General features: G+C 38.9%; 17 non-coding genes across 17 annotated transcripts; all 17 read left to right on the top strand.

The window, feature by feature from the left end:
• The first annotated feature begins 1,275 nt into the window (after positions 1–1,275).
• On the top strand, positions 1,276–1,347 carry trnac-gca (transfer RNA cysteine (anticodon GCA)). The gene has a single exon. It is a non-coding gene; the product is annotated as a tRNA-Cys (tRNA).
• A 708-nt stretch (positions 1,348–2,055) lies between these two features.
• trnac-gca (transfer RNA cysteine (anticodon GCA)) lies at positions 2,056–2,127 on the top strand. The gene has a single exon. It is a non-coding gene; the product is annotated as a tRNA-Cys (tRNA).
• Positions 2,128–2,835: 708 nt separating this feature from the next.
• On the top strand, positions 2,836–2,907 carry trnac-gca (transfer RNA cysteine (anticodon GCA)). The gene has a single exon. It is a non-coding gene; the product is annotated as a tRNA-Cys (tRNA).
• A 708-nt stretch (positions 2,908–3,615) lies between these two features.
• trnac-gca (transfer RNA cysteine (anticodon GCA)) lies at positions 3,616–3,687 on the top strand. Its single transcript has one exon. It is a non-coding gene; the product is annotated as a tRNA-Cys (tRNA).
• Positions 3,688–8,709: 5,022 nt separating this feature from the next.
• On the top strand, positions 8,710–8,781 carry trnac-gca (transfer RNA cysteine (anticodon GCA)). The gene has a single exon. It is a non-coding gene; the product is annotated as a tRNA-Cys (tRNA).
• Positions 8,782–10,269: 1,488 nt separating this feature from the next.
• trnac-gca (transfer RNA cysteine (anticodon GCA)) lies at positions 10,270–10,341 on the top strand. Its single transcript has one exon. It is a non-coding gene; the product is annotated as a tRNA-Cys (tRNA).
• Positions 10,342–11,049: 708 nt separating this feature from the next.
• On the top strand, positions 11,050–11,121 carry trnac-gca (transfer RNA cysteine (anticodon GCA)). The gene has a single exon. It is a non-coding gene; the product is annotated as a tRNA-Cys (tRNA).
• Positions 11,122–14,089: 2,968 nt separating this feature from the next.
• On the top strand, positions 14,090–14,161 carry trnac-gca (transfer RNA cysteine (anticodon GCA)). The gene has a single exon. It is a non-coding gene; the product is annotated as a tRNA-Cys (tRNA).
• A 1,488-nt stretch (positions 14,162–15,649) lies between these two features.
• Positions 15,650–15,721, top strand: trnac-gca (transfer RNA cysteine (anticodon GCA)). The gene has a single exon. It is a non-coding gene; the product is annotated as a tRNA-Cys (tRNA).
• Positions 15,722–17,209: 1,488 nt separating this feature from the next.
• trnac-gca (transfer RNA cysteine (anticodon GCA)) lies at positions 17,210–17,281 on the top strand. The gene has a single exon. It is a non-coding gene; the product is annotated as a tRNA-Cys (tRNA).
• Positions 17,282–18,769: 1,488 nt separating this feature from the next.
• Positions 18,770–18,841, top strand: trnac-gca (transfer RNA cysteine (anticodon GCA)). The gene has a single exon. It is a non-coding gene; the product is annotated as a tRNA-Cys (tRNA).
• Positions 18,842–21,889: 3,048 nt separating this feature from the next.
• On the top strand, positions 21,890–21,961 carry trnac-gca (transfer RNA cysteine (anticodon GCA)). Its single transcript has one exon. It is a non-coding gene; the product is annotated as a tRNA-Cys (tRNA).
• A 378-nt stretch (positions 21,962–22,339) lies between these two features.
• Positions 22,340–22,411, top strand: trnac-gca (transfer RNA cysteine (anticodon GCA)). Its single transcript has one exon. It is a non-coding gene; the product is annotated as a tRNA-Cys (tRNA).
• A 378-nt stretch (positions 22,412–22,789) lies between these two features.
• trnac-gca (transfer RNA cysteine (anticodon GCA)) lies at positions 22,790–22,861 on the top strand. The gene has a single exon. It is a non-coding gene; the product is annotated as a tRNA-Cys (tRNA).
• Positions 22,862–23,569: 708 nt separating this feature from the next.
• Positions 23,570–23,641, top strand: trnac-gca (transfer RNA cysteine (anticodon GCA)). Its single transcript has one exon. It is a non-coding gene; the product is annotated as a tRNA-Cys (tRNA).
• Positions 23,642–24,799: 1,158 nt separating this feature from the next.
• trnac-gca (transfer RNA cysteine (anticodon GCA)) lies at positions 24,800–24,871 on the top strand. The gene has a single exon. It is a non-coding gene; the product is annotated as a tRNA-Cys (tRNA).
• A 378-nt stretch (positions 24,872–25,249) lies between these two features.
• trnac-gca (transfer RNA cysteine (anticodon GCA)) lies at positions 25,250–25,321 on the top strand. The gene has a single exon. It is a non-coding gene; the product is annotated as a tRNA-Cys (tRNA).
• The last annotated feature ends 1,689 nt before the right edge of the window (positions 25,322–27,010 follow it).

Genomic DNA, 27,010 nt, shown 5'->3' with positions numbered 1-27,010 from the left:
TAAGGCCAATGAAGGCCAAGTTTGAAACTTTGAAATTTGAACAGACAATGGCAAACTTTCAAGTCAAATACACCAAGCATGTTGTTGTGTGGGTGGCAGGTTTCTTTAATTTGCTGGGGTGGTAAAGCTGAGTGGTAGAGCATTTTACTGCTAAAGAAAAAGTCTCCCTTTCAATTATATGTGTTCCCTGAGAAAAATATATATAGATAGTTTTGATACTTTCAGAATTGAATTCACCATCACAAATTGTAAAGCCAACTAGATGTTTCCGAGTGTTGTTTGGGTTTCCTGCAAAGCTGTGCAACTGTGGGGGTATAGCTCAGTGGTAGAGCATTTGACTGCAGATCAAGAGGTCACCAATTCAAATCTGGGTGCCCCCTGTGGGGTATAAAAATGGATACTTTTGCTTTCAGATTGGAAGAGACATTACAATTTTTTAAGTCAAATGCATGACACATATTGTTGTCTGAGCTTTCTGACATTTTTTACAGGCTGGTTGGAACAGCTCAGTGATAAAGTCTTTATCTGCAGATCAAGAGGTCCCCAGTTCAAATCTGGGTGCCCCCTGTGGGGTATAAAAATGGATACTTTTGCTTTCAGATTGGAAGTGACATTACAATTTTTTAAGTCAAATGCATGACACATATTGTTGTCTGAGCTTTCTGACATTTTTTACAGGCTGGTTGGAACAGCTCAGTGATAAAGTCTTTATCTGCAGATCAAGAGGTCCCCAATTCAAATGTGAGTTCCCCCTGAACAAAACATTTAAGGCCAGGTTTAAGAGTTTCAGATTTCTACACAATGTCATAAAATCTCAAGGCAAGTACATGAAGCCTACATATTTTGTTGAGGTGTGTGGTCAGTCTGCCTCTTTTTACTGTTATAGAGGTTTAACTCACTGATGAATTGCCCAGTGAAATACATATTTAAAGTAAGGTTTGAACTTTCCAATCAACTACATGAAGCCTAAGGCCAATGAAGGCCAAGTTTGAAACTTTGAAATTTGAACAGACAATGGCAAACTTTCAAGTCAAATACACCAAGCATGTTGTTGTGTGGGTGGCAGGTTTCTTTAATTTGCTGGGGTGGTAAAGCTGAGTGGTAGAGCATTTTACTGCTAAAGAAAAAGTCTCCCTTTCAATTATGTGTGTTCCCTGAGAAATATATATATTGATAGTTTTGATACTTTCAGAATTGAATTCACCATCACAAATTGTAAAGCCAACTAGATGTTTCCGAGTGTTGTTTGGGTTTCCTGCAAAGCTGTGCAACTGTGGGGGTATAGCTCAGTGGTAGAGCATTTGACTGCAGATCAAGAGGTTCCCAGTTCAAATCTGGGTGCCCCCTGTGGGCTATAAAAAAGGGTACTTTTGCTTTCAGATTGGAAGAGACATTACAATTTTTTAAGTCAAATGCATGACACATATTGTTGTCTGAGCTTTCTGACATTTTTTACAGGCTGGTTGGAACAGCTCAGTGATAAAGTCTTTATCTGCAGATCAAGAGGTCCCCTATTCAAATGTGAGTTCCCCCTGAACAAAACATTTAAGGACAGGTTTAAGAGTTTCAGATTTCTACACAATGTCATAAAATCTAAAGGCAAGTACATGAAGCCTACATATTTTGTTGAGGTGTGTGGTCAGTCTGCCTCTTTTTACTGTTATAGAGGTTTGACTCACTGATGAATTGCCCAGTGAAATACATATTTAAAGAAAGGTTTTAACTTTCCAATCAACTACATGAAGCTTAAGGCCAATGAAGGCCAAGTTTGAAACTTTGAAATTTGAACAAACAATGGCAAACTTTCAAGTCAAATACACCAAGCATGTTGTTGTGTGGGTGGCAGGTTTCTTTAATTTGCTGGGGTGGTAAAGCTGAGTGGTAGAGCATTTTACTGCTAAAGAAAGAGTCTCCCTTTCAATTATGTGTGTTCCCTGAGAAATATATATATTGATAGTTTTAATACTTTCAGAATTGAATTCACCATCACAAATTGTAAAGCCAACTAGATGTTTCCGAGTGTTGTTTGGGTTTCCTGCAAAGCTGTGCAACTGTGGGGGTATAGCTCAGTGGTAGAGCATTTGACTGCAGATCAAGAGGTCCCCAGTTCAAATCTGGGTGCCCCCTGTGGGGTATAAAAATGGATACTTTTGCTTTCAGATTGGAAGAGACATTACAATTTTTTAAGTCAAATGCATGACACATATTGTTGTCTGAGCTTTCTGACATTTTTTACAGGCTGGTTGGAACAGCTCAGTGATAAAGTCTTTATCTGCAGATCAAGAGGTCCCCAATTCAAATGTGAGTTCCCCCTGAACAAAACATTTAAGGACAGGTTTAAGAGTTTCAGATTTCTACACAATGTCATAAAATCTCAAGGCAAGTACATGAAGCCTACATATTTTGTTGAGGTGTGTGGTCAGTCTGCCTCTTTTTACTGTTATAGAGGTTTAACTCACTGATGAATTGCCCAGTGAAATACATATTTAAAGTAAGGTTTGAACTTTCCAATCAACTACATGAAGCCTAAGGCCAATGAAGGCCAAGTTTGAAACTTTGAAATTTGAACAGACAATGGCAAACTTTCAAGTCAAATACACCAAGCATGTTGTTGTGTGGGTGGCAGGTTTCTTTAATTTGCTGGGGTGGTAAAGCTGAGTGGTAGAGCATTTTACTGCTAAAGAAAAAGTCTCCCTTTCAATTATGTGTGTTCCCTGAGAAATATATATATTGATAGTTTTGATACTTTCAGAATTGAATTCACCATCACAAATTGTAAAGCCAACTAGATGTTTCCGAGTGTTGTTTGGGTTTGCTGCAAAGCTGTGCAACTGTGGGGGTATAGCTCAGTGGTAGAGCATTTGACTGCAGATCAAGAGGTCCCCAGTTCAAATCTGGGTGCCCCCTGTGGGCTATAAAAAAGGGTACTTTTGCTTTCAGATTGGAAGAGACATTACAATTTTTTAAGTCAAATGCATGACACATATTGTTGTCTGAGCTTTCTGACATTTTTTACAGGCTGGTTGGAACAGCTCAGTGATAAAGTCTTTATCTGCAGATCAAGAGGTCCCCAATTCAAATGTGAGTTCCCCCTGAACAAAACATTTAAGGACAGGTTTAAGAGTTTCAGATTTCTACACAATGTCATAAAATCTAAAGGCAAGTACATGAAGCCTACATATTTTGTTGAGGTGTGTGGTCAGTCTGCCTCTTTTTACTGTTATAGAGGTTTGACTCACTGATGAATTGCCCAGTGAAATACATATTTAAAGAAAGGTTTTAACTTTCCAATCAACTACATGAAGCTTAAGGCCAATGAAGGCCAAGTTTGAAACTTTGAAATTTGAACAAACAATGGCAAACTTTCAAGTCAAATACACCAAGCATGTTGTTGTGTGGGTGGCAGGTTTCTTTAATTTGCTGGGGTGGTAAAGCTGAGTGGTAGAGCATTTTACTGCTAAAGAAAGAGTCTCCCTTTCAATTATGTGTGTTCCCTGAGAAATATATATATTGATAGTTTTAATACTTTCAGAATTGAATTCACCATCACAAATTGTAAAGCCAACTAGATGTTTCCGAGTGTTGTTTGGGTTTCCTGCAAAGCTGTGCAACTGTGGGGGTATAGCTCAGTGGTAGAGCATTTGACTGCAGATCAAGAGGTCCCCAGTTCAAATCTGGGTGCCCCCTGTGGGGTATAAAAATGGATACTTTTGCTTTCAGATTGGAAGAGACATTACAATTTTTTAAGTCAAATGCATGACACATATTGTTGTCTGAGCTTTCTGACATTTTTTACAGGCTGGTTGGAACAGCTCAGTGATAAAGTCTTTATCTGCAGATCAAGAGGTCCCCAATTCAAATGTGAGTTCCCCCTGAACAAAACATTTAAGGACAGGTTTAAGAGTTTCAGATTTCTACACAATGTCATAAAATCTCAAGGCAAGTACATGAAGCCTACATATTTTGTTGAGGTGTGTGGTCAGTCTGCCTCTTTTTACTGTTATAGAGGTTTGACTCACTGATGAATTGCCCAGTGAAATACATATTTAAAGTAAGGTTTGAACTTTCCAATCAGCTACATGAAGCTTAAGGCCAATGAAGGCCAAGTTTGAAACTTTGAAATTTGAACAGCCAATGGCAAACTTTCAAGTCAAATACACCAAGCATGTTGTTGTGTGGGTGGCAGGTTTCTTTAGTTTGCTGGGGTGGTAAAGCTGAGTGGTAGAGCATTTTACTGCTAAAGAAAAAGTCTCCCTTTCAATTATGTGTGTTCCCTGAGAAATATATATATTGATAGTTTTGATACTTTCAGAATTGAATTCACCATCACAAATTGTAAAGCCAACTAGATGTTTCCGAGTGTTGTTTGGGTTTCCTGCAAAGCTGTGCTACTGTGGGGGTCTAGCTCAGTGGTAGAGCTTTTGACTGCAGATCAAGAGGTCCCCAGTTCAAATCTGGGTGCCCCCTGTGGGGTATAAAAAAGGATACTTTTGCTTTCAGATTGGAAGAGACATTACAATTTTTTAAGTCAAATGCATGACACATATTGTTGTCTGAGCTTTCTGACATTTTTTACAGGCTGGTTGGAACAGCTCAGTGATAAAGTCTTTATCTGCAGATCAAGAGGTCCCCAATTCAAATGTGAGTTCCCCCTGAACAAAACATTTAAGGCCAGGTTTAAGAGTTTCAGATTTCTACACAATGTCATAAAATCTCAAGGCAAGTACATGAAGCCTACATATTTTGTTGAGGTGTGTGGTCAGTCTGCCTCTTTTTACTGTTATAGAGGTTTGACTCACTGATGAATTGCCCAGTTAAAAACATATTTAAAGTAAGGTTTGAACTTTCCAATCAACTACATGAAGCTTAAGGCCAATGAAGGCCAAGTTTGAAACTTTGAAATTTGAACAGCCAATGACAAACTTTCAAGTCAAATACACCAAGCATGTTGTTGTGTGGGTGGCAGGTTTCTTTAATTTGCTGGGGTGGTAAAGCTGAGTGGTAGAGCATTTTACTGCTGAAGAAAGAGTCTCCCTTTCAATTATGTGTGTTCCCTGAGAAATATATATATTGATAGTTTTGATACTTTCAGAATTGAATTCACCATCACAAATTGCAAAGCCAACTAGATGTTTCCGAGTGTTGTTCGGGTTACCTGCAAATCTGTGCAACTGTTGGGGTCTAGCTCAGTGGTAGAGCATTTGACTGCAGATCAAGAGGTCCCCAGTTCAAATCTGGGTGCCCCCTGTGGGGTATAAAAATGGATACTTTTGCTTTCAGATTGGAAGAGACATTACAATTTTTTAAGTCAAATGCATGACACATATTGTTGTCTGAGCTTTCTGACATTTTTTACAGGCTGGTTGGAAAGCCAACTAGATGTTTCCGAGTGTTGTTCGGGTTACCTGCAAATCTGTGCAACTGTGGGGGTCTAGCTCAGTGGTAGAGTGTTTGACTGCAGATCGAGAGTTCCCCAGTTCAAATCTGGGTGCCCCCTGTGGGGTATAAAAATGGATACTTTTGCTTTCAGATTGGAAGAGACATTACAATTTTTTAAGTCAAATGCATGACACATATTGTTGTCTGAGCTTTCTGACATTTTTTACAGGCTGGTTGGAACAGCTCAGTGATAAAGTCTTTATCTGCAGATCAAGAGGTCCCCAATTCAAATGTGAGTTCCCCCTGAACAAAACATTTAAGGCCAGGTTTAAGAGTTTCAGATTTCTACACAATGTCATAAAATCTCAAGGCAAGTACATGAAGCCTACATATTTTGTTGAGGTGTGTGGTCAGTCTGCCTCTTTTTACTGTTATAGAGGTTTGACTCACTGATGAATTGCCCAGTGAAATACATATTTAAAGTAAGGTTTGAACTTTCCAATGAACTACATGAAGCTTAAGGCCAATGAAGGCCAAGTTTGAAACTTTGAAATTTGAACAGCCAATGGCAAAGTTTCAAGTCAAATACACCAAGCATGTTGTTGTGTGGGTGGCAGGTTTCTTTAATTTGCTGGGGTGGTAAAGCTGAGTGGTAGAGCATTTTACTGCTAAAGAAAAAGTCTCCCTTTCAATTATGTGTGTTCCCTGAGAAATATATATATTGATAGTTTTGATACTTTCAGAATTGAATTCACCATCACAAATTGTAAAGCCAACTAGATGTTTCCGAGTGTTGTTTGGGTTTCCTGCAAAGCTGTGCAACTGTGGGGGTCTAGCTCAGTGGTAGAGCATTTAACTGCAGATCAAGAGGTCCCCAGTTCAAATCTGGGTGCCCCCTGTGGGGTATAAAAGTGGATACTTTTGCTTTCAGATTGGAAGAGACATTACAATTTTTTAAGTCAAATGCATGACACATATTGTTGTCAAGTTTGAAACTTTGAAATTTGAACAGCCAATGGCAAAGTTTCAAGTCAAATACACCAAGCATGTTGTTGTGTGGGTGGCAGGTTTCTTTAATTTGCTGGGGTGGTAAAGCTGAGTGGTAGAGCATTTTACTGCTAAAGAAAAAGTCTCCCTTTCAATTATGTGTGTTCCCTGAGAAATATATATATTGATAGTTTTGATACTTTCAGAATTGAATTCACCATCACAAATTGTAAAGCCAACTAGATGTTTCCGAGTGTTGTTTGGGTTTCCTGCAAAGCTGTGCAACTGTGGGGGTCTAGCTCAGTGGTAGAGCATTTAACTGCAGATCAAGAGGTCCCCAGTTCAAATCTGGGTGCCCCCTGTGGGGTATAAAAGTGGATACTTTTGCTTTCAGATTGGAAGAGACATTACAATTTTTTAAGTCAAATGCATGACACATATTGTTGTCAAGTTTGAAACTTTGAAATTTGAACAGCCAATGGCAAAGTTTCAAGTCAAATACACCAAGCATGTTGTTGTGTGGGTGGCAGGTTTCTTTAATTTGCTGGGGTGGTAAAGCTGAGTGGTAGAGCATTTTACTGCTAAAGAAAAAGTCTCCCTTTCAATTATGTGTGTTCCCTGAGAAATATATATATTGATAGTTTTGATACTTTCAGAATTGAATTCACCATCACAAATTGTAAAGCCAACTAGATGTTTCCGAGTGTTGTTTGGGTTTCCTGCAAAGCTGTGCAACTGTGGGGGTCTAGCTCAGTGGTAGAGCATTTAACTGCAGATCAAGAGGTCCCCAGTTCAAATCTGGGTGCTCCCTGTGGGGTATAAAAGTGGTTACTTTTGCTTTCAGATTGGAAGAGACATTACAATTTTTTAAGTCAAATGCATGACACATATTGTTGTCAAGTTTGAAACTTTGAAATTTGAACAGCCAATGGCAAAGTTTCAAGTCAAATACACCAAGCATGTTGTTGTGTGGGTGGCAGGTTTCTTTAATTTGCTGGGGTGGTAAAGCTGAGTGGTAGAGCATTTTACTGCTAAAGAAAAAGTCTCCCTTTCAATTATGTGTGTTCCCTGAGAAATATATATATTGATAGTTTTGATACTTTCAGAATTGAATTCACCATCACAAATTGTAAAGCCAACTAGATGTTTCTGAGTGTTGTTTGGGTTTCCTGCAAAGCTGTGCAACTGTGGGGGTCTAGCTCAGTGGTAGAGCATTTAACTGCAGATCAAGAGGTCCCCAGTTCAAATCTGGGTGCCCCCTGTGGGGTATAAAAGTGGATACTTTTGCTTTCAGATTGGAAGAGACATTACAATTTTTTAAGTCAAATGCATGACACATATTGTTGTCTGAGCTTTCTGACATTTTTTACAGGCTGGTTGGAACAGCTCAGTGATAAAGTCTTTATCTGCAGATCAAGAGTTCCCCAGTTCAAATCTGGGTGCCCCCTGTGGGGTATAAAAATGGATACTTTTGCTTTCAGATTGGAAGAGACATTACAATTTTTTAAGTCAAATGCATGACACATATTGTTGTCTGAGCTTTCTGACATTTTTTACAGGCTGGTTGGAACAGCTCAGTGATAAAGTCTTTATCTGCAGATCAAGAGGTCCCCAGTTCAAATCTGGGTGCCCCCTGTGGGGTATAAAAATGGATACTTTTGCTTTCAGATTGGAAGTGACATTACAATTTTTTAAGTCAAATGCATGACACATATTGTTGTCTGAGCTTTCTGACATTTTTTACAGGCTGGTTGGAACAGCTCAGTGATAAAGTCTTTATCTGCAGATCAAGAGGTCCCCAATTCAAATGTGAGTTCCCCCTGAACAAAACATTTAAGGCCAGGTTTAAGAGTTTCAGATTTCTACACAATGTCATAAAATCTCAAGGCAAGTACATGAAGCCTACATATTTTGTTGAGGTGTGTGGTCAGTCTGCCTCTTTTTACTGTTATAGAGGTTTAACTCACTGATGAATTGCCCAGTGAAATACATATTTAAAGTAAGGTTTGAACTTTCCAATCAACTACATGAAGCCTAAGGCCAATGAAGGCCAAGTTTGAAACTTTGAAATTTGAACAGACAATGGCAAACTTTCAAGTCAAATACACCAAGCATGTTGTTGTGTGGGTGGCAGGTTTCTTTAATTTGCTGGGGTGGTAAAGCTGAGTGGTAGAGCATTTTACTGCTAAAGAAAAAGTCTCCCTTTCAATTATGTGTGTTCCCTGAGAAATATATATATTGATAGTTTTGATACTTTCAGAATTGAATTCACCATCACAAATTGTAAAGCCAACTAGATGTTTCCGAGTGTTGTTTGGGTTTCCTGCAAAGCTGTGCAACTGTGGGGGTATAGCTCAGTGGTAGAGCATTTGACTGCAGATCAAGAGGTTCCCAGTTCAAATCTGGGTGCCCCCTGTGGGCTATAAAAAAGGGTACTTTTGCTTTCAGATTGGAAGAGACATTACAATTTTTTAAGTCAAATGCATGACACATATTGTTGTCTGAGCTTTCTGACATTTTTTACAGGCTGGTTGGAACAGCTCAGTGATAAAGTCTTTATCTGCAGATCAAGAGGTCCCCAATTCAAATGTGAGTTCCCCCTGAACAAAACATTTAAGGACAGGTTTAAGAGTTTCAGATTTCTACACAATGTCATAAAATCTAAAGGCAAGTACATGAAGCCTACATATTTTGTTGAGGTGTGTGGTCAGTCTGCCTCTTTTTACTGTTATAGAGGTTTGACTCACTGATGAATTGCCCAGTGAAATACATATTTAAAGAAAGGTTTTAACTTTCCAATCAACTACATGAAGCTTAAGGCCAATGAAGGCCAAGTTTGAAACTTTGAAATTTGAACAAACAATGGCAAACTTTCAAGTCAAATACACCAAGCATGTTGTTGTGTGGGTGGCAGGTTTCTTTAATTTGCTGGGGTGGTAAAGCTGAGTGGTAGAGCATTTTACTGCTAAAGAAAGAGTCTCCCTTTCAATTATGTGTGTTCCCTGAGAAATATATATATTGATAGTTTTAATACTTTCAGAATTGAATTCACCATCACAAATTGTAAAGCCAACTAGATGTTTCCGAGTGTTGTTTGGGTTTCCTGCAAAGCTGTGCAACTGTGGGGGTATAGCTCAGTGGTAGAGCATTTGACTGCAGATCAAGAGGTCACCAATTCAAATCTGGGTGCCCCCTGTGGGGTATAAAAATGGATACTTTTGCTTTCAGATTGGAAGAGACATTACAATTTTTTAAGTCAAATGCATGACACATATTGTTGTCTGAGCTTTCTGACATTTTTTACAGGCTGGTTGGAACAGCTCAGTGATAAAGTCTTTATCTGCAGATCAAGAGGTCCCCAATTCAAATGTGAGTTCCCCCTGAACAAAACATTTAAGGACAGGTTTAAGAGTTTCAGATTTCTACACAATGTCATAAAATCTCAAGGCAAGTACATGAAGCCTACATATTTTGTTGAGGTGTGTGGTCAGTCTGCCTCTTTTTACTGTTATAGAGGTTTAACTCACTGATGAATTGCCCAGTGAAATAAATATTTAAAGTAAGGTTTGAACTTTCCAATCAACTACATGAAGCCTAAGGCCAATGAAGGCCAAGTTTGAAACTTTGAAATTTGAACAGACAATGGCAAACTTTCAAGTCAAATACACCAAGCATGTTGTTGTGTGGGTGGCAGGTTTCTTTAATTTGCTGGGGTGGTAAAGCTGAGTGGTAGAGCATTTTACTGCTAAAGAAAAAGTCTCCCTTTCAATTATGTGTGTTCCCTGAGAAATATATATATTGATAGTTTTGATACTTTCAGAATTGAATTCACCATCACAAATTGTAAAGCCAACTAGATGTTTCCGAGTGTTGTTTGGGTTTGCTGCAAAGCTGTGCAACTGTGGGGGTATAGCTCAGTGGTAGAGCATTTGACTGCAGATCAAGAGGTCCCCAGTTCAAATCTGGGTGCCCCCTGTGGGCTATAAAAAAGGGTACTTTTGCTTTCAGATTGGAAGAGACATTACAATTTTTTAAGTCAAATGCATGACACATATTGTTGTCTGAGCTTTCTGACATTTTTTACAGGCTGGTTGGAACAGCTCAGTGATAAAGTCTTTATCTGCAGATCAAGAGGTCCCCAATTCAAATGTGAGTTCCCCCTGAACAAAACATTTAAGGCCAGGTTTAAGAGTTTCAGATTTCTACACAATGTCATAAAATCTCAAGGCAAGTACATGAAGCCTACATATTTTGTTGAGGTGTGTGGTCAGTCTGCCTCTTTTTACTGTTATAGAGGTTTGACTCACTGATGAATTGCCCAGTTAAAAACATATTTAAAGTAAGGTTTGAACTTTCCAATCAACTACATGAAGCTTAAGGCCAATGAAGGCCAAGTTTGAAACTTTGAAATTTGAACAGCCAATGACAAACTTTCAAGTCAAATACACCAAGCATGTTGTTGTGTGGGTGGCAGGTTTCTTTAATTTGCTGGGGTGGTAAAGCTGAGTGGTAGAGCATTTTACTGCTGAAGAAAGAGTCTCCCTTTCAATTATGTGTGTTCCCTGAGAAATATATATATTGATAGTTTTGATACTTTCAGAATTGAATTCACCATCACAAATTGTAAAGCCAACTAGATGTTTCCGAGTGTTGTTTGGGTTTCCTGCAAAGCTGTGCAACTGTGGGGGTATAGCTCAGTGGTAGAGCATTTGACTGCAGATCAAGAGGTCCCCAGTTCAAATCTGGGTGCCCCCTGTGGGGTATAAAAAAGGATACTTTTGCTTTCAGATTGGAAGAGACATTACAATTTTTTAAGTCAAATGCATGACACATATTGTTGTCTGAGCTTTCTGACATTTTTTACAGGCTGGTTGGAACAGCTCAGTGATAAAGTCTTTATCTGCAGATCAAGAGGTCCCCAATTCAAATGTGAGTTCCCCCTGAACAAAACATTTAAGGCCAGGTTTAAGAGTTTCAGATTTCTACACAATGTCATAAAATCTCAAGGCAAGTACATGAAGCCTACATATTTTGTTGAGGTGTGTGGTCAGTCTGCCTCTTTTTACTGTTATAGAGGTTTGACTCACTGATGAATTGCCCAGTGAAATACATATTTAAAGTAAGGTTTGAACTTTCCAATCAGCTACATGAAGCTTAAGGCCAATGAAGGCCAACTTTGAAACTTTGAAATTTGAACAGCCAATGGCAAACTTTCAAGTCAAATACACCAAGCATGTTGTTGTGTGGGTGGCAGGCTTCTTTAGTTTGCTGGGGTGGTAAAGCTGAGTGGTAGAGCATTTTACTGCTAAAGAAAAAGTCTCCCTTTCAATTATGTGTGTTCCCTGAGAAATATATATATTGATAGTTTTGATACTTTCAGAATTGAATTCACCATCACAAATTGTAAAGCCAACTAGATGTTTCCGAGTGTTGTTTGGGTTTCCTGCAAAGCTGTGCTACTGTGGGGGTCTAGCTCAGTGGTAGAGCATTTGACTGCAGATCAAGAGGTCCCCAGTTCAAATCTGGGTGCCCCCTGTGTGGTATAAAAATGGATACTTTTGCTTTCAGATTGGAAGAGACATTACAATTTTTAAGTCAAATGCATGACACATATTGTTGTCAAGTTTGAAACTTTGAAATTTGAACAGCCAATGGCAAACTTTCAAGTCAAATACACCAAGCATGTTGTTTTCTGGGTGGCAGGTTTCTTTAATTTGCTGGGGTGGTAAAGCTGAGTGGTAGAGCATTTTTCCTGCTAAAGAAGAAGTCTCCCTTTCAATTATGTGTGTTCCCTGAGAAATATATATATTGATAGTTTTGATACTTTCAGAATTGAATTCACCATCACAAATTGTAAAGCCAACTAGATGTTTCCGAGTGTTGTTTGGGTTTCCTGCAAAGCTGTGCAACTGTTGGGGTATAGCTCAGTGGTAGAGCATTTGACTGCAGATCAAGAGGTCCCCTGTTCAAATCTGGGTGCCCCCTGTGGGGTATAAAAATGGGTACTTTTGCTTTCAGATTGGAAGAGACATTACAATTTTTTAAGTCAAATGCATGACACATATTGTTGTCTGAGCTTTCTGACATTTTTTACAGGCTGGTTGGAACAGCTCAGTGATAAAGTCTTTATCTGCAGATCAAGAGGTCCCCAATTCAAATGTGAGTTCCCCCTGAACAAAACATTTAAGGCCAGGTTTAAGAGTTTCAGATTTCTACACAATGTCATAAAATCTCAAGGCAAGTACATGAAGCCTACATATTTTGTTGAGGTGTGTGGTCAGTCTGCCTCTTTTTACTGTTATAGAGGTTTGACTCACTGATGAATTGCCCAGTGAAATACATATTTAAAGTAAGGTTTGAACTTTCCAATCAACTACATGAAGCTTAAGGCCAATGAAGGCCAAGTTTGAAACTTTGAAATTTGAACAGCCAATGGCAAACTTTCAAGTCAAATACACCAAGCATGTTGTTGTGTGGGTGGCAGGTTTCTTTAATTTGCTGGGGTGGTAAAGCTGAGTGGTAGAGCATTTTACTGCTAAAGAAAAAGTCTCCCTTTCAATTATGTGTGTTCCCTGAGAAATATATATATTGATAGTTTTGATACTTTCAGAATTGAATTCACCATCACAAATTGCAAAGCCAACTAGATGTTTCCGAGTGTTGTTCGGGTTACCTGCAAATCTGTGCAACTGTTGGGGTCTAGCTCAGTGGTAGAGCATTTGACTGCAGATCAAGAGGTCCCCAGTTCAAATCTGGGTGCCCCCTGTGGGGTATAAAAATGGATACTTTTGCTTTCAGATTGGAAGAGACATTACAATTTTTTAAGTCAAATGCATGACACATATTGTTGTCTGAGCTTTCTGACATTTTTTACAGGCTGGTTGGAAAGCCAACTAGATGTTTCCGAGTGTTGTTCGGGTTACCTGCAAATCTGTGCAACTGTGGGGGTCTAGCTCAGTGGTAGAGCTTTTGACTGCAGATCAAGAGTTCCCCAGTTCAAATCTGGGTGCCCCCTGTGGGGTATAAAAATGGATACTTTTGCTTTCAGATTGGAAGAGACATTACAATTTTTTAAGTCAAATGCATGACACATATTGTTGTCTGAGCTTTCTGACATTTTTTACAGGCTGGTTGGAACAGCTCAGTGATAAAGTCTTTATCTGCAGATCAAGAGGTCCCCAATTCAAATATGAGTTCCCCCTGAACAAAACATTTAAGGCCAGGTTTAAGAGTTTCAGATTTCTACACAATGTCATAAAATCTCAAGGCAAGTACATGAAGCCTACATATTTTGTTGAGGTGTGTGGTCAGTCTGCCTCTTTTTACTGTTATAGAGGTTTGACTCACTGATGAATTGCCCAGTGAAATACATATTTAAAGTAAGGTTTGAACTTTCCAATCAACTACATGAAGCTTAAGGCCAATGAAGGCCAAGTTTGAAACTTTGAAGTTTGAACAGCCAATGGCAAAGTTTCAAGTCAAATACACCAAGCATGTTGTTGTGTGGGTGGCAGGTTTCTTTAATTTGCTGGGGTGGTAAAGCTGAGTGTAAGAGCATTTTACTGCTGAAGAAAGAGTCTCCCTTTCAATTTTGTGTGTTCCCTGAGAAATATATATATTGCTAGTTTTGATACTTTCAGAATTGAAGTCACCATCACAAATTGTAAAGCCAACTAGATGTTTCCGAGTGTTGTATGGGTTTCCTGCAAAGCTGTGCAACTGTGGGAGTGTAGCTCAGTGGTAGAGCATTTGACTGCAGATCAAGAGGTCCCCAGTTCAAATCTGGGTGCCCCCTGTGGGGTATAAAAATGGATACTTTTGCTTTCAGATTGGAAGAGACATTACAATTTTTTAAGTCAAATGCATGACACATATTGTTGTCTGAGCTTTCTGACATTTTTTACAGGCTGGTTGGAACAGCTCAGTGATAAAGTCTTTATCTGCAGATCAAGAGGTCCCCAATTCAAATGTGAGTTCCCCCTGAACAAAACATTTAAGGCCAGGTTTAAGAGTTTCAGATTTCTACACAATGTCATAAAATCTCAAGGCAAGTACATGAAGCCTACATATTTTGTTGAGGTGTGTGGTCAGTCTGCCTCTTTTTACTGTTATAGAGGTTTAACTCACTGATGAATTGCCCAGTGAAATACATATTTAAAGTAAGGTTTGAACTTTCCAATCAACTACATGAAGCTTAAGGCCAATGAAGGCCAAGTTTGAAACTTTGAAATTTGAACAGCCAATGGCAAACTTTCAAGTCAAATACACCAAGCATGTTGTTGTGTGGGTGGCAGGTTTCTTTAATTTGCTGGGGTGGTAAAGCTGAGTGGTAGAGCATTTTACTGCTAAAGAAAAAGTCTCCCTTTCAATTATGTGTGTTCCCTGAGAAATATATATATTGATAGTTTTGATACTTTCAGAATTGAATTCACCATCACAAATTGTAAAGCCAACTAGATGTTTCCGAGTGTTGTTTGGGTTACCTGCAAATCTGTGCAACTGTTGGGGTCTAGCTCAGTGGTAGAGCAATTGACTGCAGATCAAGAGGTCCCCAGTTCAAATCTGGGTGCCCCCTGTGGGGTATAAAAATGGATACTTTTGCTTTCAGATTGGAAGAGACATTACAATTTTTTAAGTCAAATGCATGACACATATTGTTGTCTGAGCTTTCAGATATTTTTTACAGGCTGGTTGGAACAGCTCAGTGATAAAGTCTTTATCTGCAGATCAAGAGGTCCCCAATTCAAATATGAGTTCCCCCTGAACAAAACATTTAAGGCCAGGTTTAAGAGTTTCAGATTTCTACACAATGTCATAAAATCTCAAGGCAAGTACATGAAGCCTACATATTTTGTTGAGGTGTGTGGTCAGTCTGCCTCTTTTTACTGTTATAGAGGTTTGACTCACTGATGAATTGCCCAGTGAAATACATATTTAAAGTAAGGTTTGAACTTTCCAATCAACTACATGAAGCTTAAGGCCAATGAAGGCCAAGTTTGAAACTTTGAAATTTGAACAGCCAATGGCAAAGTTTCAAGTCAAATACACCAAGCATGTTGTTGTGTGGGTGGCAGGTTTCTTTAATTTGCTGGGGTGGTAAAGCTGAGTGTAAGAGCATTTTACTGCTGAAGAAAGAGTCTCCCTTTCAATTTTGTGTGTTCCCTGAGAAATATATATATTGCTAGTTTTGATACTTTCAGAATTGAAGTCACCATCACAAATTGTAAAGCCAACTAGATGTTTCCGAGTGTTGTATGGGTTTCCTGCAAAGCTGTGCAACTGTGGGAGTGTAGCTCAGTGGTAGAGCATTTGACTGCAGATCAAGAGGTCCCCAGTTCAAATCTGGGTGCCCCCTGTGGGGTATAAAAATGGATACTTTTGCTTTCAGATTGGAAGAGACATTACAATTTTTTAAGTCAAATGCATGACACATATTGTTGTCTGAGCTTTCTGACATTTTTTACAGGCTGGTTGGAACAGCTCAGTGATAAAGTCTTTATCTGCAGATCAAGAGGTCCCCAATTCAAATGTGAGTTCCCCCTGAACAAAACATTTAAGGCCAGGTTTAAGAGTTTCAGATTTCTACACAATGTCATAAAATCTCAAGGCAAGTACATGAAGCCTACATATTTTGTTGAGGTGTGTGGTCAGTCTGCCTCTTTTTACTGTTATAGAGGTTTAACTCACTGATGAATTGCCCAGTGAAATACATATTTAAAGTAAGGTTTGAACTTTCCAATCAACTACATCAAGCTTAAGGCCAATGAAGGCCAAGTTTGAAACTTTGAAATTTGAACAGCCAATGGCAAAGTTTCAAGTCAAATACACCAAGCATGTTGTTGTGTGGGTGGCAGGTTTCTTTAATTTGCTGGGGTGGTAAAGCTGAGTGGTAGAGCATTTTACTGCTAAAGAAAAAGTCTCCCTTTCAATTATGTGTGTTCCCTGAGAAATATATATATTGATAGTTTTGATACTTTCAGAATTGAATTCACCATCACAAATTGTAAAGCCAACTAGATGTTTCCGAGTGTTGTTTGGGTTTCCTGCAAAGCTGTGCAACTGTGGGGGTATAGCTCAGTGGTAGAGCATTTGACTGCAGATCAAGAGGTCACCAGTTCAAATCTGGGTGCCCCCTGTGGGGTTTAAAAATGGATACTTTTGCTTTCAGATTGGAAGAGACATTACAATTTTTTAAGTCAAATGCATGACACATATTGTTGTCTGAGCTTTCAGATATTTTTTACAGGCTGGTTGGAACAGCTCAGTGATAAAGTCTTTATCTGCAGATCAAGAGGTCCCCAATTCAAATATGAGTTCCCCCTGAACAAAACATTTAAGGCCAGGTTTAAGAGTTTCAGATTTCTACACAATGTCATAAAATCTCAAGGCAAGTACATGAAGCCTACATATTTTGTTGAGGTGTGTGGTCAGTCTGCCTCTTTTTACTGTTATAGAGGTTTGACTCACTGATGAATTGCCCAGTGAAATACATATTTAAAGTAAGGTTTGAACTTTCCAATCAACTACATGAAGCTTAAGGCCAATGAAGGCCAAGTTTGAAACTTTGAAATTTGAACAGCCAATGGCAAAGTTTCAAGTCAAATACACCAAGCATGTTGTTGTGTGGGTGGCAGGTTTCTTTAATTTGCTGGGGTGGTAAAGCTGAGTGTAAGAGCATTTTACTGCTGAAGAAAGAGTCTCCCTTTCAATTTTGTGTGTTCCCTGAGAAATATATATATTGCTAGTTTTGATACTTTCAGAATTGAAGTCACCATCACAAATTGTAAAGCCAACTAGATGTTTCCGAGTGTTGTATGGGTTTCCTGCAAAGCTGTGCAACTGTGGGAGTGTAGCTCAGTGGTAGAGCATTTGACTGCAGATCAAGAGGTCCCCAGTTCAAATCTGGGTGCCCCCTGTGGGGTATAAAAATGGATACTTTTGCTTTCAGATTGGAAGAGACATTACAATTTTTTAAGTCAAATGCATGACACATATTGTTGTCTGAGCTTTCTGACATTTTTTACAGGCTGGTTGGAACAGCTCAGTGATAAAGTCTTTATCTGCAGATCAAGAGGTCCCCAATTCAAATGTGAGTTCCCCCTGAACAAAACATTTAAGGCCAGGTTTAAGAGTTTCAGATTTCTACACAATGTCATAAAATCTCAAGGCAAGTACATGAAGCCTACATATTTTGTTGAGGTGTGTGGTCAGTCTGCCTCTTTTTACTGTTATAGAGGTTTAACTCACTGATGAATTGCCCAGTGAAATACATATTTAAAGTAAGGTTTGAACTTTCCAATCAACTACATGAAGCTTAAGGCCAATGAAGGCCAAGTTTGAAACTTTGAAATTTGAACAGCCAATGGCAAACTTTCAAGTCAAATACACCAAGCATGTTGTTGTGTGGGTGGCAGGTTTCTTTAATTTGCTGGGGTGGTAAAGCTGAGTGGTAGAGCATTTTACTGCTAAAGAAAAAGTCTCCCTTTCAATTATGTGTGTTCCCTGAGAAATATATATATTGATAGTTTTGATACTTTCAGAATTGAATTCACCATCACAAATTGTAAAGCCAACTAGATGTTTCCGAGTGTTGTTTGGGTTACCTGCAAATCTGTGCAACTGTTGGGGTCTAGCTCAGTGGTAGAGCATTTGACTGCAGATCAAGAGGTCCCCAGTTCAAATCTGGGTGCCCCCTGTGGGGTATAAAAATGGATACTTTTGCTTTCAGATTGGAAGAGACATTACAATTTTTTAAGTCAAATGCATGACACATATTGTTGTCTGAGCTTTCAGATATTTTTTACAGGCTGGTTGGAACAGCTCAGTGATAAAGTCTTTATCTGCAGATCAAGAGGTCCCCAATTCAAATATGAGTTCCCCCTGAACAAAACATTTAAGGCCAGGTTTAAGAGTTTCAGATTTCTACACAATGTCATAAAATCTCAAGGCAAGTACATGAAGCCTACATATTTTGTTGAGGTGTGTGGTCAGTCTGCCTCTTTTTACTGTTATAGAGGTTTAACTCACTGATGAATTGCCCAGTGAAATACATATTTAAAGTAAGGTTTGAACTTTCCAATCAACTACATCAAGCTTAAGGCCAATGAAGGCCAAGTTTGAAACTTTGAAATTTGAACAGCCAATGGCAAAGTTTCAAGTCAAATACACCAAGCATGTTGTTGTGTGGGTGGCAGGTTTCTTTAATTTGCTGGGGTGGTAAAGCTGAGTGTAAGAGCATTTTACTGCTGAAGAAAGAGTCTCCCTTTCAATTTTGTGTGTTCCCTGAGAAATATATATATTGCTAGTTTTGATACTTTCAGAATTGAAGTCACCATCACAAATTGTAAAGCCAACTAGATGTTTCCGAGTGTTGTATGGGTTTCCTGCAAAGCTGTGCAACTGTGGGAGTGTAGCTCAGTGGTAGAGCATTTGACTGCAGATCAAGAGGTCCCCAGTTCAAATCTGGGTGCCCCCTGTGGGGTATAAAAATGGATACTTTTGCTTTCAGATTGGAAGAGACATTACAATTTTTTAAGTCAAATGCATGACACATATTGTTGTCTGAGCTTTCTGACATTTTTTACAGGCTGGTTGGAACAGCTCAGTGATAAAGTCTTTATCTGCAGATCAAGAGGTCCCCAATTCAAATGTGAGTTCCCCCTGAACAAAACATTTAAGGCCAGGTTTAAGAGTTTCAGATTTCTACACAATGTCATAAAATCTCAAGGCAAGTACATGAAGCCTACATATTTTGTTGAGGTGTGTGGTCAGTCTGCCTCTTTTTACTGTTATAGAGGTTTAACTCACTGATGAATTGCCCAGTGAAATACATATTTAAAGTAAGGTTTGAACTTTCCAATCAACTACATCAAGCTTAAGGCCAATGAAGGCCAAGTTTGAAACTTTGAAATTTGAACAGCCAATGGCAAACTTTCAAGTCAAATACACCAAGCATGTTGTTGTGTGGGTGGCAGGTTTCTTTAATTTGCTGGGGTGGTAAAGCTGAGTGGTAGAGCATTTTACTGCTAAAGAAAAAGTCTCCCTTTCAATTATGTGTGTTCCCTGAGAAATATATATATTGATAGTTTTGATACTTTCAGAATTGAATTCACCATCACAAATTGTAAAGCCAACTAGATGTTTCCGAGTGTTGTTTGGGTTTCCTGCAAAGCTGTGCAACTGTGGGGGTATAGCTCAGTGGTAGAGCATTTGACTGCAGATCAAGCGGTCCCCAGTTCAAATCTGGGTGCCCACTGTGGGGTATAAAAATGGATACTTTTGCTTTCAGATTGGAAGAGACATTACAATTTTTTAAGTCAAATGCATGACACATATTGTTGTCTGAGCTTTCTGACATTTTTTACAGGCTGGTTGGAACAGCTCAGTGATAAAGTCTTTATCTGCAGATCAAGAGGTCCCCAATTCAAATGTGAGTTCCCCCTGAACAAAACATTTAAGGCCAGGTTTAAGAGTTTCAGATTTCTACACAATGTCATAAAATCTCAAGGCAAGTACATGAAGCCTACATATTTTGTTGAGGTGTGTGGTCAGTCTGCCTCTTTTTACTGTTATAGAGGTTTGACTCACTGATGAATTGCCCAGTGAAATACATATTTAAAGTAAGGTTTGAACTTTCCAATCAACTACATGAAGCTTAAGGCCAATGAAGGCCAAGTTTGAAACTTTGAAATTTGAACAGCCAATGGCAAACTTTCAAGTCAAATACACCAAGCATGTTGTTGTGTGGGTGGCAGGTTTCTTTAATTTGCTGGGGTGGTAAAGCTGAGTGGTAGAGCATTTTACTGCTAAAGAAAAAGTCTCCCTTTCAATTATGTGTGTTCCCTGAGAAATATATATATTGCTAGTTTTGATACTTTCAGAATTGAATTCACCATCACAAATTGTAAAGCCAACTAGATGTTTCCGAGTGTTGTTTGGGTTTCCTGCAAAGCTGTGCAACTGTGGGGGTATAGCTCAGTGGTAGAGCATTTGACTGCAGATCAAGAGGTCACCAGTTCAAATCTGGGTGCCCCCTGTGGGGTTTAAAAATGGATACTTCTGCTTTCAGATTGGAAGAGACATTACAATTTTTTAAGTCAAATGCATGACACATATTGTTGTCTGAGCTTTCTGACATTTTTTACAGGCTGGTTGGAACAGCTCAGTGATAAAGTCTTTATCTGCAGATCAAGAGGTCCCCAATTCAAATGTGAGTTCCCCCTGAACAAAACATTTAAGGCCAGGTTTAAGAGTTTCAGATTTCTACACAATGTCATAAAATCTCAAGGCAAGTACATGAAGCCTACATATTTTGTTGAGGTGTGTGGTCAGTCTGCCTCTTTTTACTGTTATAGAGGTTTAACTCACTGATGAATTGCCCAGTGAAATACATATTTAAAGTAAGGTTTGAACTTTCCAATCAACTACATGAAGCCTAAGGCCAATGAAGGCCAAGTTTGAAACTTTGAAATTTGAACAGCCAATGGCAAAGTTTCAAGTCAAATACACCAAGCATGTTGTTGTGTGGGTGGCAGGTTTCTTTAATTTGCTGGGGTGGTAAAGCTGAGTGGTAGAGCATTTTACTGCTAAAGAAAAAGTCTCCCTTTCAATTATGTGTGTTCCCTGAGAAATATATATATTGATAGTTTTGATACTTTCAGAATTGAATTCACCATCACAAATTGTAAAGCCAACTAGATGTTTCCGAGTGTTGTTTGGGTTTCCTGCAAAGCTGTGCAACTGTGGGGGTATAGCTCAGTGGTAGAGCATTTGACTGCAGATCAAGAGGTCACCAGTTCAAATCTGGGTGCCCCCTGTGGGGTTTAAAAATGGATACTTTTGCTTTCAGATTGGAAGAGACATTACAATTTTTTAAGTCAAATGCATGACACATATTGTGGTCTGAGCTTTCTGACATTTTTTACAGGCTGGTTGGAACAGCTCAGTGATAAAGTCTTTATCTGCAGATCAAGAGGTCCCCAATTCAAATGTGAGTTCCCCCTGAACAAAACATTTAAGGCCAGGTTTAAGAGTTTCAGATTTCTACACAATGTCATAAAATCTCAAGGCAAGTACATGAAGCCTACATATTTTGTTGAGGTGTGTGGTCAGTCTGCCTCTTTTTACTGTTATAGAGGTTTAACTCACTGATGAATTGCCCAGTGAAATACATATTTAAAGTAAGGTTTGAACTTTCCAATCAACTACATGAAGCCTAAGGCCAATGAAGGCCAAGTTTGAAACTTTGAAATTTGAACAGCCAATGGCAAACTTTCAAGTCAAATACACCAAGCATGTTGTTGTGTGGGTGGCAGGTTTCTTTAATTTGCTGGGGTGGTAAAGCTGAGTGGTAGAGCATTTTACTGCTAAAGAAAAAGTCTCCCTTTCAATTATGTGTGTTCCCTGAGAAATATATATATTGATAGTTTTGATACTTTCAGAATTGAATTCACCATCACAAATTGTAAAGCCAACTAGATGTTTCCGAGTGTTGTTTGGGTTTCCTGCAAAGCTGTGCAACTGTGGGGGTATAGCTCAGTGGTAGAGCATTTGACTGCAGATCAAGAGGTCCCCAGTTCAAATCTGGGTGCCCCCTGTGTGGTATAAAAATGGATACTTTTGCTTTCAGATTGGAAGAGACATTACAATTTTTTAAGTCAAATGCATGACACATATTGTTGTCAAGTTTGAAACTTTGAAATTTGAACAGCCAATGGCAAACTTTCAAGTCAAATACACCAAGCATGTTGTTGTGTGGGTGGCAGGTTTCTTTAATTTGCTGGGGTGGTAAAGCTGAGTGGTAGAGCATTTTACTGCTAAAGAAAAAGTCTCCCTTTCAATTATGTGTGTTCCCTGAGAAATATATATATTGATAGTTTTGATACTTTCAGAATTGAATTCACCATCACAAATTGTAAAGCCAACTAGATGTTTCCGAGTGTTGTTTGGGTTTCCTGCAAAGCTGTGCAACTGTGGGGGTATAGCTCAGTGGTAGAGCATTTGACTGCAGATCAAGAGGTCCCCAGTTCAAATCTGGGTGCCCCCTGTGTGGTATAAAAATGGATACTTTTGCTTTCAGATTGGAAGAGACATTACAATTTTTTAAGTCAAATGCATGACACATATTGTTGTCAAGTTTGAAACTTTGAAATTTGAACAGCCAATGGCAAACTTTCAAGTCAAATACACCAAGCATGTTGTTGTGTGGGTGGCAGGTTTCTTTAATTTGCTGGGGTGGTAAAGCTGAGTGGTAGAGCATTTTACTGCTAAAGAAAAAGTCTCCCTTTCAATTATGTGTGTTCCCTGAGAAATATATATATTGATAGTTTTGATACTTTCAGAATTGAATTCACCGTCACAAATTGTAAAGCCAACTAGATGTTTCCGAGTGTTGTTTGGGTTTCCTGCAAAGCTGTGCAGCTGGGGGGGTATAGCTCAGTGGTAGAGCATTTGACTGCAGATCAAGAGGTCCCCAGTTCAAATCTGGGTGCCCACTGTGGGGTATAAAAATGGATACTTTTGCTTTCAGATTGGAAGAGACATTACAATTTTTTAAGTCAAATGCATGACACATATTGTTGTCTGAGCTTTCTGACATTTTTTACAGGCTGGTTGGAACAGCTCAGTGATAAAGTCTTTATCTGCAGATAAAGAGGTCCCCAATTCAAATGTGAGTTCCCCCTGAACAAAACATTTAAGGCCAGGTTTAAGAGTTTCAGATTTCTACACAATGTCATAAAATCTCAAGGCAAGTACATGAAGCCTACATATTTTGTTGAGGTGTGTGGTCAGTCTGCCTCTTTTTACTGTTATAGAGGTTTGACTCACTGATGAATTGCCCAGTGAAATACATATTTAAAGTAAGGTTTGAACTTTCCAATCAACTACATGAAGCTTAAGGCCAATGAAGGCCAAGTTTGAAACTTTGAAATTTGAACAGCCAATGGCAAACTTTCAAGTCAAATACACCAAGCATGTTGTTGTGTGGGTGGCAGGTTTCTTTAATTTGCTGGGGTGGTAAAGCTGAGTGGTAGAGCATTTTACTGCTAAAGAAAAAGTCTCCCTTTCAATTATGTGTGTTCCCTGAGAAATATATATATTGATAGTTTTGATACTTTCAGAATTGAATTCACCATCACAAATTGTAAAGCCAACTAGATGTTTCCGAGTGTTGCTTGGGTTTCCTGCAAAGCTGTGCAACTGTGGGGGTATAGCTCAGTGGTAGAGCATTTGACTGCAGATCAAGAGGTCCCCAGTTCAAATCTGGGTGCCCCCTGTGTGGTATAAAAATGGTTACTTTTGCTTTCAGATTGGAAGAGACATTACAATTTTTTAAGTCATATGCATGACACATATTGTTGTCAAGTTTGAAACTTTGAAATTTGAACAGCCAATGGCAAACTTTCAAGTCAAATACACCAAGCATGTTGTTGTGTGGGTGGCAGGTTTCTTTAATTTGCTGGGGTGGTAAAGCTGAGTGGTAGAGCATTTTACTGCTAAAGAAAAAGTCTCCCTTTCAATTATGTGTGTTCCCTGAGAAATATATATATTGATAGTTTTGATACTTTCAGAATTGAATTCACCGTCACAAATTGTAAAGCCAACTAGATGTTTCCGAGTGTTGTTCGGGTTACCTGCAAAGCTGTGCAACTGTGGGGGTCTAGCTCAGTGGTAGAGCATTTGACTGCAGATCAAGAGGTCCCCAGTTCAAATCTGGGTGCCCCCTGTGGGGTATAAAAATGGATACTTTTGCTTTCAGATTGGAAGAGACATTACAATTTTTTAAGTCAAATGCATGACACATATTGTTGTCTGAGCTTTCTGACATTTTTTACAGGCTGGTTGGAACAGCTCAGTGATAAAGTCTTTATCTGCAGATCAAGAGGTCCCCAATTCAAATGTGAGTTCCCCCTGAACAAAACATTTAAGGCCAGGTTTAAGAGTTTCAGATTTCTACACAATGTCATAAAATCTCAAGGCAAGTACATGAAGCCTACATATTTTGTTGAGGTGTGTGGTCAGTCTGCCTCTTTTTACTGTTATAGAGGTTTAACTCACTGATGAATTGCCCAGTGAAATACATATTTAAAGTAAGGTTTGAACTTTCCAATCAACTACATGAAGCTTAAGGCCAATGAAGGCCAAGTTTGAAACTTTGAAATTTGAACAGACAATGGCAAACTTTCAAGTCAAATACACCAAGCATGTTGTTGTGTGGGTGGCAGGTTTCTTTAATTTGCTGGGGTGGTAAAGCTGAGTGGTAGAGCATTTTACTGCTAAAGAAAAAGTCTCCCTTTCAATTATGTGTGTTCCCTGAGAAATATATATATTGATAGTTTTGATACTTTCAGAATTGAATTCACCATCACAAATTGTAAAGCCAACTAGATGTTTCCGAGTGTTGTTTGGGTTTCCTGCAAAGCTGTGCAACTGTGGGGGTATAGCTCAGTGGTAGAGCATTTGACTGCAGATCAAGAGGTCCCCAGTTCAAATCTGGGTGCCCCCTGTGTGGTATAAAAATGGATACTTTTGCTTTCAGATTGGAAGAGACATTACAATTTTTTAAGTCAAATGCATGACACATATTGTTGTCAAGTTTGAAACTTTGAAATTTGAACAGCCAATGGCAAACTTTCAAGTCAAATACACCAAGCATGTTGTTGTGTGGGTGGCAGGTTTCTTTAATTTGCTGGGGTGGTAAAGCTGAGTGGTAGAGCATTTTACTGCTAAAGAAAAAGTCTCCCTTTCAATTATGTGTGTTCCCTGAGAAATATATATATTGATAGTTTTGATACTTTCAGAATTGAATTCACCGTCACAAATTGTAAAGCCAACTAGATGTTTCCGAGTGTTGTTTGGGTTTCCTGCAAAGCTGTGCAACTGTGGGGGTATAGCTCAGTGGTAGAGCATTTGACTGCAGATCAAGAGGTCCCCAGTTCAAATCTGGGTGCCCCCTGTGGGGTATAAAAATGGATACTTTTGCTTTCAGATTGGAAGAGACATTACAATTTTTTAAGTCAAATGCATGACACATATTGTTGTCAAGTTTGAAACTTTGAAATTTGAACAGCCAATGGCAAACTTTCAAGTCAAATACACCAAGCATGTTGTTGTGTGGGTGGCAGGTTTCTTTAATTTGCTGGGGTGGTAAAGCTGAGTGGTAGAGCATTTTACTGCTAAAGAAAAAGTCTCCCTTTCAATTATGTGTGTTCCCTGAGAAATATATATATTGATAGTTTTGATACTTTCAGAATTGAATTCACCGTCACAAATTGTAAAGCCAACTAGATGTTTCCGAGTGTTGTTCGGGTTACCTGCAAAGCTGTGCAACTGTGGGGGTCTAGCTCAGTGGTAGAGCATTTGACTGCAGATCAAGAGGTCCCCAGTTCAAATCTGGGTGACCCCTGTGGGGTATAAAAATGGATACTTTTGCTTTCAGATTGGAAGAGACATTACAATTTTTTAAGTCAAATGCATGACACATATTGTTGTCTGAGCTTTCTGACATTTTTTACAGGCTGGTTGGAACAGCTCAGTGATAAAGTCTTTATCTGCAGATCAAGAGGTCCCCAATTCAAATGTGAGTTCCCTCTGAACAAAACATTTAAGGCCAGGTTTAAGAGTTTCAGATTTCTACACAATGTCATAAAATCTCAAGGCAAGTACATGAAGCCTACATATTTTGTTGAGGTGTGTGGTCAGTCTGCCTCTTTTTACTGTTATAGAGGTTTAACTCACTGATGAATTGCCCAGTGAAATACATATTTAAAGTAAGGTTTGAACTTTCCAATCAACTACATGAAGCTTAAGGCCAATGAAGGCCAAGTTTGAAACTTTGAAATTTGAACAGCCAATGGCAAACTTTCAAGTCAAATACACCAAGCATGTTGTTGTGTGGGTGGCAGGTTTCTTTAATTTGCTGGGGTGGTAAAGCTGAGTGGTAGAGCATTTTACTGCTAAAGAAAAAGTCTCCCTTTCAATTATGTGTGTTCCCTGAGAAATATATATATTGATAGTTTTGATACTTTCAGAATTGAATTCACCATCACAAATTGTAAAGCCAACTAGATGTTTCCGAGTGTTGTTTGGGTTTCCTGCAAAGCTGTGCAACTGTGGGGGTATAGCTCAGTGGCAGAGCATTTGACTGCAGATCAAGAGGTCCCCAGTTCAAATCTGGGTGCCACCTGTGTGGTATAAAAATGGATACTTTTGCTATCAGATTGGAAGAGACATTACAATTTTTTAAGTCAAATGCATGACACATATTGTTGTCAAGTTTGAAACTTTGAAATTTGAACAGCCAATGGCAAACTTTCAAGTCAAATACACCAAGCATGTTGTTGTGTGGGTGGCAGGTTTCTTTAATTTGCTGGGGTGGTAAAGCTGAGTGGTAGAGCATTTTACTGCTAAAGAAAAAGTCTCCCTTTCAATTATGTGTGTTCCCTGAGAAATATATATATTGATAGTTTTGATACTTTCAGAATTGAATTCACCGTCACAAATTGTAAAGCCAACTAGATGTTTCCGAGTGTTGTTCGGGTTACCTGCAAAGCTGTGCAACTGTGGGGGTCTAGCTCAGTGGTAGAGCATTTGACTGCAGATCAAGAGGTCCCCAGTTCAAATCTGGGTGACCCCTGTGGGGTAT

The sequence above is a fragment of the Salminus brasiliensis genome, chromosome 3, assembly GCF_030463535.1.
Source record: "Salminus brasiliensis chromosome 3, fSalBra1.hap2, whole genome shotgun sequence".
Lineage (NCBI taxonomy): Eukaryota > Metazoa > Chordata > Actinopteri > Characiformes > Bryconidae > Salminus > Salminus brasiliensis.
Note: the sequence above shows the minus strand (reverse complement) of the source record. Positions and strands in the feature narration are given on the sequence as shown.